This window comes from Pinus tabuliformis, chromosome 3_1, assembly GCF_031772625.1.
Source record: "Pinus tabuliformis cultivar Carrire ecotype Pingquan chromosome 3_1, CPIR1, whole genome shotgun sequence".
Lineage (NCBI taxonomy): Eukaryota > Viridiplantae > Streptophyta > Pinopsida > Pinales > Pinaceae > Pinus > Pinus tabuliformis.
Window position 1 is genome coordinate 29611784 of NC_142301.1, and position 10072 is coordinate 29621855.

Genomic DNA, 10072 nt, shown 5'->3' on the forward strand with positions numbered 1-10072 from the left:
CACAAGTATCCTTGGTCACATGGCAATATACCGATGAGCCAAAGATCCTGAAGTGACCCACATCTGGTCTCTTCCCGAAGAAAGCTTCCGCTGGTGTCTTCATCCCAAGTATGCAATGCGGGCATCTATTCTGCAAATAAACCGTTGTGTTGCATGCCTTAACCCACAAATGAAGTGGTAGACCTTGGTTATGCAACATCGCCCGAGTTGCCCCCACAATCGTTCTATTCTTCCTCTCGGCCACCCCATTCTACTGTGGGTTATGAAGTGTCATTAACTCCCATTTAATTCCTTCCACTGCACAGAAGTCCTTAAACTCTTAAGAGACATGCTCTCCACCATTGCTGCTTCTCAAGGCCTTGATCTTCTTCCCTGATTCTTTCTCAACCAAATCTTTGAACTCACAAAACTTTCAGAAGGTTTGATCCTTCTTCTGCATGAAATAGATCCAGCATTTACGAGAAAAATCATCAATGAAAATCACATAATACCTTTGTTTCACGGTGGAGGATGTCGAGAATGGTCCACACACATCTGTATGAACTCGCTCCAAGATTGCTTCGGCTCGATTGTCTCGATCATGAAAGGAAGACTTGGTGTACTTTCCCAAGGTACAACCTTTTCATGTGTCTACTTGCTCAAGTTTACCTTTGGGAATTCCGATAGAAATTTGTTGCATTATCTTCAAGGCCGCATGATGCAAATGGCCCAACCGCGTATGCCATAACTCGTCAATATCTTGTCTTTGCACCAATTCTTCTTTGGAACTCAATGCAGCACATTCATCTACCTCCAGCTTGTAGATTCTTCACTCGAATCCTAATCCTCTTGGTCTGACCCGTGGCTATGTGTCTCAGGAATTCCTTTCCTTTAGTAAAGACTACATCATAGCCTTTGTCTTCCAACATCGCCACCGATACCAAATTCTTCTTCAGTCCAGGCACATACTTTACATCAGTCAGGGTGAGAGGAGCTCCATGCTCCCTCTGAAACACAACCGTACCTTCACCTGAAACACGGTACTTTCCATCATTGCCCATCTCTATGCGCATGTGGAGGTCCTTCTCCTCCAAAGTACTGAATAAACTCTTATTGTCGGTCATGTGGAATGAGGCTCCACTTTCCAAGTACCAAACACAACCCACCATCAATGAAACCATGCATGCGATGAGGGTAAAATCCAATTCGAACTGAGAGACCAGTGCCTCACCTTCTAATCCTTTTGAGGATCCCTTCTTGGATTTCTTTAATGGACAGTTAGTTGCACAATGACCCACCTCATGACAATTAAATCATTTCACTTTAGATTTGTCAATTTTCTTCCCTCCATGGGAAGAACTCGATTTGGAATGGCAAGCCTTCCCTTTCCCTTTCCTTGCCTTACTGGCTAAGGATAGATTTTCTTCATCATCATGTTTAGATGAAGAACCATCTTTAGTGCTTCTCATGATCTCCTCCTGCATCAAATCTTACCATAGTCGTTCCCAATCTGGCAGTTTCTCTCTTCCATTCACTGAGTCATGGTAGCTATTCTAGGTCTTTGGAAGACCGAGGAGAGCAAGGCTCACCATATCATCATCGACCGTTGTTACTCCTACACTCCCAAGCTCATCTCTGTAGGTGGTGAGCTTGAAATAGTGTCGCCCTTTTCACATTTGATTTTCCGAAGCTTGTCCTTGAGCACCAACTTCCTCTGGTCGATGTTGTTCTGATATAGGTCCTTCAATGTCTTCCCCATTGAAATGGAGTCTCCTTCCCATGGAGACTCGAGACAATATGGTCTTGAACTCCCTCCAGAAGAATTCTCCTCGCTCTCTCCACACACTTCTTCCATTCCGCCAATTCTTGGGCATTAGTTGTTGCTGGCTTGGGGACTTCTTGATCAATGAAGTCCTTCAAACCATTGTCTTCTAATACTGCTTCCATGCTATATAATTCGAGCTGCCATCCAATGCATAGTCGAGTCTCAAGCCATTGAACGTCATTGGTGAACTTTGAGATGTGATAAGAAATTGATTTTGTACCTACAATCAAGAACTTCAAACTTCAAACTTTTCCCTTCTCAATATGTTGTTCATAGCTATGATCACCTTTGCTCTGATACCATATAGGATTTCTCACTGTAGATTAAACTGATTATGCAATGTACTAAAGCAAAATACTCAATCTACTTCTACTATCAAACTTGCGAAAGCTTAATCAATTTTGAGCAAGATCAAACAGAACACATATAATAGAGAAGAAGAATCAATCACACTTGGAACACAAAAGTATACTCTAGGGAAAGCCTCAGTTAAAAACCCCGCTATTTGTATTATCATACAAGTGGAAATATCTCAGGATTATCACAGCTATCCAACTCTCAGTACAATCCCTCACTGTTGCTCATAGACAGAATAGACAACACATATGCCTTCTCCTCTGTCCTCCAAGCCTTCTATTTCCTTGCGTTGTTTCTCCTCGGTGATCCAGCTGTAACATCACACACACTGCATTCACCTCTGTAGAAACTACGCAATCCTCAAGGAATGAATTCTTTCTACATGAAAGATATTTCCTCATGGGAATATTCCTGCAACTAATAATACATTGTCCCTGCCTTTAATCTTAACTAGGTCTTTGTCTAAACTGACATGCATGAGTTATTTATAAAAGAATATTCAGTTATCTGGAGAACACTAGTTGCATGCATGCATGCATTAACTGATTGAACTCACAATCAGTTCCACAAATTGTTTGGAACTAATCTAACTAGACTTAACTCAGTTAACTGTGTTGAGATTGAAACAAGATGATGGAGCTTAGTGAAAAGAGTCGCCTTCACTAAGTGGGCCCGCAGGCAAATTATGGCGCAAGTTCTATTTTTGGATCCCAGCAGGGATGATCACAGCAGGAGTGACCACAACAGGGATGATCACAGCAGGAGTGACCACAACAGGAGTGATCACAGCAGGAGTGATCAAAGTCTATTTTTAGACTGGCTGTCCAAAATAGAAAAGTCAAATATTATTGTCTCATAATAATATTTGGACTATAAACTTGATCTTATTCTCTTGGAGCACTTCAGTTTGAGCTACAGATGTGGCACATGGAGCTGTCAGAAGGAAGTACGCTTTCTTTGTGGGTCAGTTGAGTTGTTGCATGCATGACTTCAGTTAGAACTCAATCAGTCGAGTTTGGTGGAGTTGATTGTAGAGTTGATGGAGTTGTGTTCAGTTTGACTTGGTTAAACTAGTTGTAATTAGTCTAACTGCAAATAGACTAATGATGAACTGTTAAACTAATTATTAACTCATAATGCAACTATAGAATACATCAGTTAACTCGGTTTCATGTCAGTGCATGTTCAGTTCAGCAGGGATAGGTGTTAGAGGATCAAATTGCTATCAGTTGTGACTATAGTTGTGCATGATGATTTGCACAATCAAAGGGATTGAGTATGCCTATGAATTGGCCAATACCAAGTGATTATAGCCTCTTCTCACGTCTTTCCCAGTGTGAGTGATTCTTTGGAGGTAAATACGAGTTTGGTAAACCATTCTCATTCAATTCTTGAGCAGGTATTGAGCTGTGGAGGCAGGCAAGTAGTGGAATAGATTTGGAGATCAGATTTGAGTTGTATTGTGTGTAACAGGTGGAGCTGGTACTAGATTGCTTGTGATAAGCATTGTATTTTGTAATGTTACATGTTCTCAATCATTAATATACAGATAATGTGGGGTTTTTAGCGAGATGCTTTCCCCTGGTTACATACTGTGTTAATGTGTGAATGCTCTTGATGTTTTATTGTTATTAATGCTGCTATATTGATGATTAACGTAGAGGAGCTTATGTATTGTGTATGTATTCCGCAATAGTACATGATCAGGATAATCTCCATTGAATATGTGTTTATTATTCAAAATTTCTACATGGTATCAGAGCGAGCTGATTTGTAGAAGAAGTTCTACATGGTATCAGAGCTATTGATCATCTGATCTACTATTCAGGAAGTGTTTACATTCTATTTCTTCAGGCAGAGTCTGTAATCGGGCCAGGTAGCCTCTGGATTCATCCTTCTTTTGGAAGGTGAGATATCCGGTGAATGCCCATACAGTCGATCTCTGTACGAAAAATATTTTGTTCTCATGAATTTTAGATCGGAAGCGGTTGAGTTTGAGCTGGTGGAAATCGAATTTGTAGCAGTGTTGTTGAAATGTATTTCAATGGATTGCAAATGTTATTCCAAAGCAAGAGCGAGCTGGCGCTCAAGGATAAACTCAGAAACAATAAGTATGAGAATGGATCTTCATCAAAGGTATCTGATGAAGAGAATTGCACTTTGGCTACCAAAGCAAAGAAGGGGAAGAACGAGAAAGCTTCTCAGTCTGGTGCGAAAGGCAAGAAGCAGGACATGTCCAAGGTGAAGTGTTTTCACTGTCACCAGCACAGACACTATGCCACTAATTGTCCGCAGAAGAAGAAGAACAAGCAGGCTGCTGGATCTTCAGCAGGAGAGGCTCTAGCCTCGCAGTTTGAGCTTGATTTTTCATTGATCGCATGCTTGGTTTCAAGTGTGATGGGATCGGTGTGGTTCTTGGAAAGTGATGCGTCTTTTCACATGACGGGAGATAGAGATTTGTTTTCTGATCTGGAGGACAAAGATCTTGGAGTGCACATTGAGATGGGTGATGATGGTAGATACAGTGCAACCGGTATCGATACCATTTCCTTTAAGAGGGAGTCTGGTAAACCCTTTGTATTGAAGGAAGTCATGCATGTTCCAGGATTGAAGAAGAATCTCATCTTTGTGGCGATGTTAGAAGACAAGGGGTATGATGTTGTTTTCAGCAAGGGAAAAGCTTTCCTGCGCAACAAGACAACTGGTGAGACCCGGAAGATAGGGGTTCAAGTAAGGAACCTTTATTAGTTGCATGTAGGTGGATGCGCAATAATGCCATGCAAGGCAGAAGGATTGGTGAGCCGGGAGGATGGCGAGTTGTGGCACAAGAAATTGGGTCACCTTCACCATGGAGCCTTGAAGATACTGCAACAGATCACTACAGGGCTTCCTAAAGGCACCCTTGCGCAGTCATATCAGTGCAAGGGGTGTACTTTGGGGAAGTTTGTGAAAGCCACCTTTCACGAGAAGGATAGTCACACCACAACGATCCTTGAGAGAATTCACACAGACGTGTGTGGACCTTTCTCAATTGCTTCGACAGCGAAACACAGGTATTATGTGATTTTTGTTGATGATTTCTCTCATAAGTGTTGGATCTTTTTCATGCAGAAGAAGAGTGAAACATATTCAAAGTTCTGTGAATTCAAAGCACTGGTCGAGAAGGAGTCGGGGAAGAAGGTGAAGGCTCTTAGGAGCGATAATGGTGGTGAATACATCTCGGACGAGTTCAAGGATTTCTGCAAGGCAGAAGGGATTCGAAGAGAGCTCATAACTCCCCATAACCCACAACAGAATGGGGTAGCTGAGCGGAAGAATAGAACGATCGTGGGTGCTGCACGGGCGATGTTGCATGATCAAGGTCTACCCCTTCACTTGTGGGCGGAAGCATGTAATACAACAATTTATGTGCAGAAACGTTGTCCTCATAGGATACTTGGCACGAGTACACCTGAGGAGGCTTATTCTGGTAAGAAGCCTGATCTTTCTCATTTGAGGATTTTTGGTGCTGATGTTTACATGCATGTGACGAAGGATGCCAAGAAGAAGTTGGAGCCGACCGCAGAGGTTGGGATATTTTGTTGGACACCTAATCCTAAATGGGTTAGTGTGGAAGCCGAATGGACAAAAGGAGTCCAAGAGACCTTGGGATGTGGAACCCAACGGTCAGATATTGTACTATAAATGTATATCAGTTGTTAATAAAAAATGTACTGCATGTTTTATCTTTCATATTCTCTCTTGTTGTCCATGTGTGTTTAACATGGTATCAGAGCAGGCGTATTCCTGCCCTGCATAATTAATTTGAGCCATTTATTTTATGGCTTTTCTGTGCAAGTCAGTTCTGCATTTCATGAATGTTTTATCAGCCGTATTTTAGCTGCATTCTCTGCAAACAATTCCCCAAATAGAAAATTCTGACATACCTCATGCTCTGACACTTCCATTGGTCTGAACGTTGCTCCTGTAGCTGCTCCACCTGCATACAAAAGGCTGCTCTCTGCATACAAAACGTCCCTCTGTCTATTATTCACCTGTGATTCTTCATTATTGCATCTTGGTTTAGATACATTATTACCTGTGTTTCCTGTGTTTCAAAACGTTTATGGGTTTCCTGCGTGAAAGGATTCTCCTGGTGACGAGGTGGCTTCTCTGTGTCCTTAGGCAACTCTGGTCGCATTGATTCACCTTTCTGGAGTGCTTCTCTGAATTCAATAACTTTCTCAATTTTTAGCAGAGCATCCCACATAGCTTTATCCGAGGCTAGTGAGATGACCATTCCCTGGACAGCAGGATTACTTTGAAGCATGTCAAATGCTTCACGAACATTGTCATGTCCATCCTTATGCACAATTCTGTACTTTTCTTCATGCAATTCTTGCTCCATTTGGTTTGGGTAAACTAAGCTCCCATAGGAATTGTTCTCGGTCCCTTGCACGGTTGAAATTTTGACTGAATCGGAATTTGCATGTACTGAGCATCGCCCCACCTCCCATCTCTTCTTATTCCAATCTCAAAAAAAAAAATACACCCTTGGCCTCTCTTTACCTGCCCAAACAAAGAGAGACCAGTTCTATGATTTGTGGATATGTTCTCTTGACAGTTAAATTTTTTGTCTGCCAATCCAAAAAAAAAAATTGCTAAAGAACTTCTGTATCGGCTGCTGCCGCAGAACTTGGAGTGGGGATCGTTGTTGAAAGCGTTGGTTCTTTAGTTTTGTTTTTAAGATAAGACCCTGAGAAAATACCAGCGAAGAGAGAATCATAGAGGACGAGTTTGCACGACTGACGAGGAATACGAACCGTCTTTTCTCTTCTATTTTGTGTGAAGTCAGTAAAGGGTGGTTCATAGATCGTACACGACTGCGCGTAAAAGGGAGAGGGCACGCTATTGATGGTTGATTGGACAGAGGATGAATATGAGCGCACGCAAGTAAGGATGCTTCTCATACAATGGGAAGCTGCACCAATGGTTTTGGTTGCCATAGATAAAATTTTATGAACGCCGGAGTACTTCCAGTAGACTATATTTCTCTCGCCCTGATTTTTGGAGTGGTCTGAACAAGAGAATATTGAGGACCTGGTCTTTCACAACAAGGTCCCCTACTGTGACAGAATCTTGAGACAAGAATCCAGAGATTGCACACTTCCATACTGAATATCACAGGATTTTCCATTCTTTTTGTAGGTGCTTGACTCGGATGCCTTGAATGGAAATAGCAAGCCAACGAGAAGTAACATTTGGAAGACGACACCCAAAGATTTGAGCTGCCGGTATCAAATATGACCGTAAAAGTCTGAGCTGAAGTTCCAATTCCAATCTCTCCGAAGTACTGAGTGTCCAAGTAATTCTTCAAAGGAACATAATCGCCCTCGTCAGACTCGAAACCCCAACCTTTGCGCAGACCAAACTTCTGAATGAGTGTGTCCGCATGACAACCATTACGCATTGAAGTTTTAGATGTATGTTATGAATTTTATTAGCGTTGTATGATTGCTGTTGTGTACAATGACTACAACCTTCATTGAAATAGTTATGAAGTTTATTAGCACTGTATTTTATTTTGCTCAACTTCAAACAGAGCAAACCTGCTCTTCTTTCTAAAGTTATTTACAATAAAAACCATTTTTTATATTGCTGGAAGTTAGTCTTTTGGTAGCCATCCCATTGATTTGTTATTAGCAGTCGGAGGAGTCAAGTTTCCAACATTAGTGAAAGAGGATGGGATAGCTTGAAGCTGGTAGAATAAGGTGATTATTTGAGACAATGGACAAATGAACATTATCTGAACTGTATTGACAGCTTGAACTCTTCCAATGTACTTATTGTTTGTTGGCATACAATAGAGGAATTTATTTGACAGCCGGACATAAAGGAGAATCAATTTTCAAGGAAATATTTATTTCTGGCAAAGGATTATCAATTGAGTAGATTTCCCTCTTATCATCGGGCACATTTAATTTTGAAGAATATTGCATTATTAGCAATTTGCCTTTACAAGTACATTTGTGATCATTTGTTGACTTGAGTTGTTTAAATAATGACAAAAATTCATCGATTATTGGAGTTATTGAGAACTCTAATCGTATCAACTGCTGACAACACAGTGCAAATCAGGAAAGACACTCTCTATGACATTCAGACATGCCTGCATAATGTACAGGAAAATATTGAGTTTTTGCAGCTTGAGACAAAGCTACAACAAGAAGAACTACAACAATGGAGTCATCATTCTGAACCTGTTTCTGTTCAGAAGATTGAAACAGACTCCCATAAACAACAAGTCAATAATGTTATTGTTCATTCAAATAAAGCAGCAGTTGTACATGCAGATGCAGAAACTCAGTCTGCACTTCCCAAGCCCATCATTAGACCTTGGGAACAACTTGTCCACAACAAGCACAGAACTGGTCTTGGATATGACAAGGACTTGTCCTTTCATATTCCAGACTACTCCAAGCCCATTCAGTTTTAGAGTGCTGGATTTAGTCATGACAGTTCACCTCCAGCTGTTCCAGATTCTACTCCTCTTCCACTGCAACAACAACAACAACAGATTGTGAAATGCCAACACTGTGACTGAGTTGGCCATTTGAAAGATCACTGTTTTGATCTTCATCCATGTAAGCATTGTCATAAAACCAACCATTCTTCACACAGATGCTTCAGAAACAAACGTCCTACAAGAACAAAGATTCATCTTGGATGGATCGCTTCTTGGAAATGGGCATCAACAGCCAAGAAGATATTCCAAACACATGTCAGAACTTGTTCCAGAGTATTGAAAAGTCTTGCAGTTGAGTTTTCTCCATCTTCTCACCTTGTATCTGACAGGGGGGGAAATGATGGTCATCCACAAGCTTCAGAGTCACATCAAGCGAGCCTGAGCCACAACCTGCCACACCAGTTTCAGAGTTGTAGCCAGAGACAAAGATGCCCCTGAACATGCCTTCAGTTGGCAATCTGGGACACTTCCTCTAGCAGAAGACTTTAGCTTCTTGCCAGTTTTGGAAGAATTCCAGGAACACAATTGAGAACACTTCCTATAGCAGAAGACTCCAGCTTCTTGCCAGTTTTGGAAGAGTTCCAGGAATTGCATTAAGCATTCCAGAGTTGTTGGTCATCCTTAAACCATCACAGGTTGAGACTTCCCTTTTCAGGTTGAAGTTTTACCTTTTATGCGGAGTGAGACCTCCCTTTTATGGTTGAAGGTTTCCCTCTTTAAAACAATAGGATCACTTCCTCTAGCAAAAAACTTCAGTTTCTTGCCAGTTTTGGAAGAGTTCCGGGAACTGCACTAAGCGTTCCAGTGTTGGTGGTCATCCTTAAACCACCGTCCTTTATACCAACATTTCATAGGGCACATTCAACCTAGTGCTGCCATGCATTTTTGCACATTTTGTATTTTAGCTCTCTTCTTGGACTCATACATAACCCTTCGGATTAAGGGGGGGAATGTTGGACACCTAATCCTAAATGGGTTAGTGTGGAAGCCGAATGGACAAAAGGAGTCCAAGAGACCTTGGGATGTGGAACCCAACGGTCAGATATTGTACTATAAATGTATATCAGTTGTTAGTAAAAAATGTATTGCATGTTTTATCTTTCATATTCTCTCTTGCTGTCCATGTGTGTTTAACATATTTGTGGGGTACACTGATACGCCCCACAACTATCATGTGTATTTGCCAAACAGTGGTAAAACTGTTGTGCGACGGGATATAAAATTTCAGGAGGAGAAAGCCATGAAGTGTTCGCTTGAGAGGGAGCTACACTTGCATGCAGATGAGGAGCTATTAGTTCCTAAGGATGAGCTTCAGGACGTGGATCAGCCACAGGACAAGGTTCATGGAGTGGAAGACACCACTCATGCAGCGCCAACCATCAGAGGGCGAAAGCGCTTGACAGAAG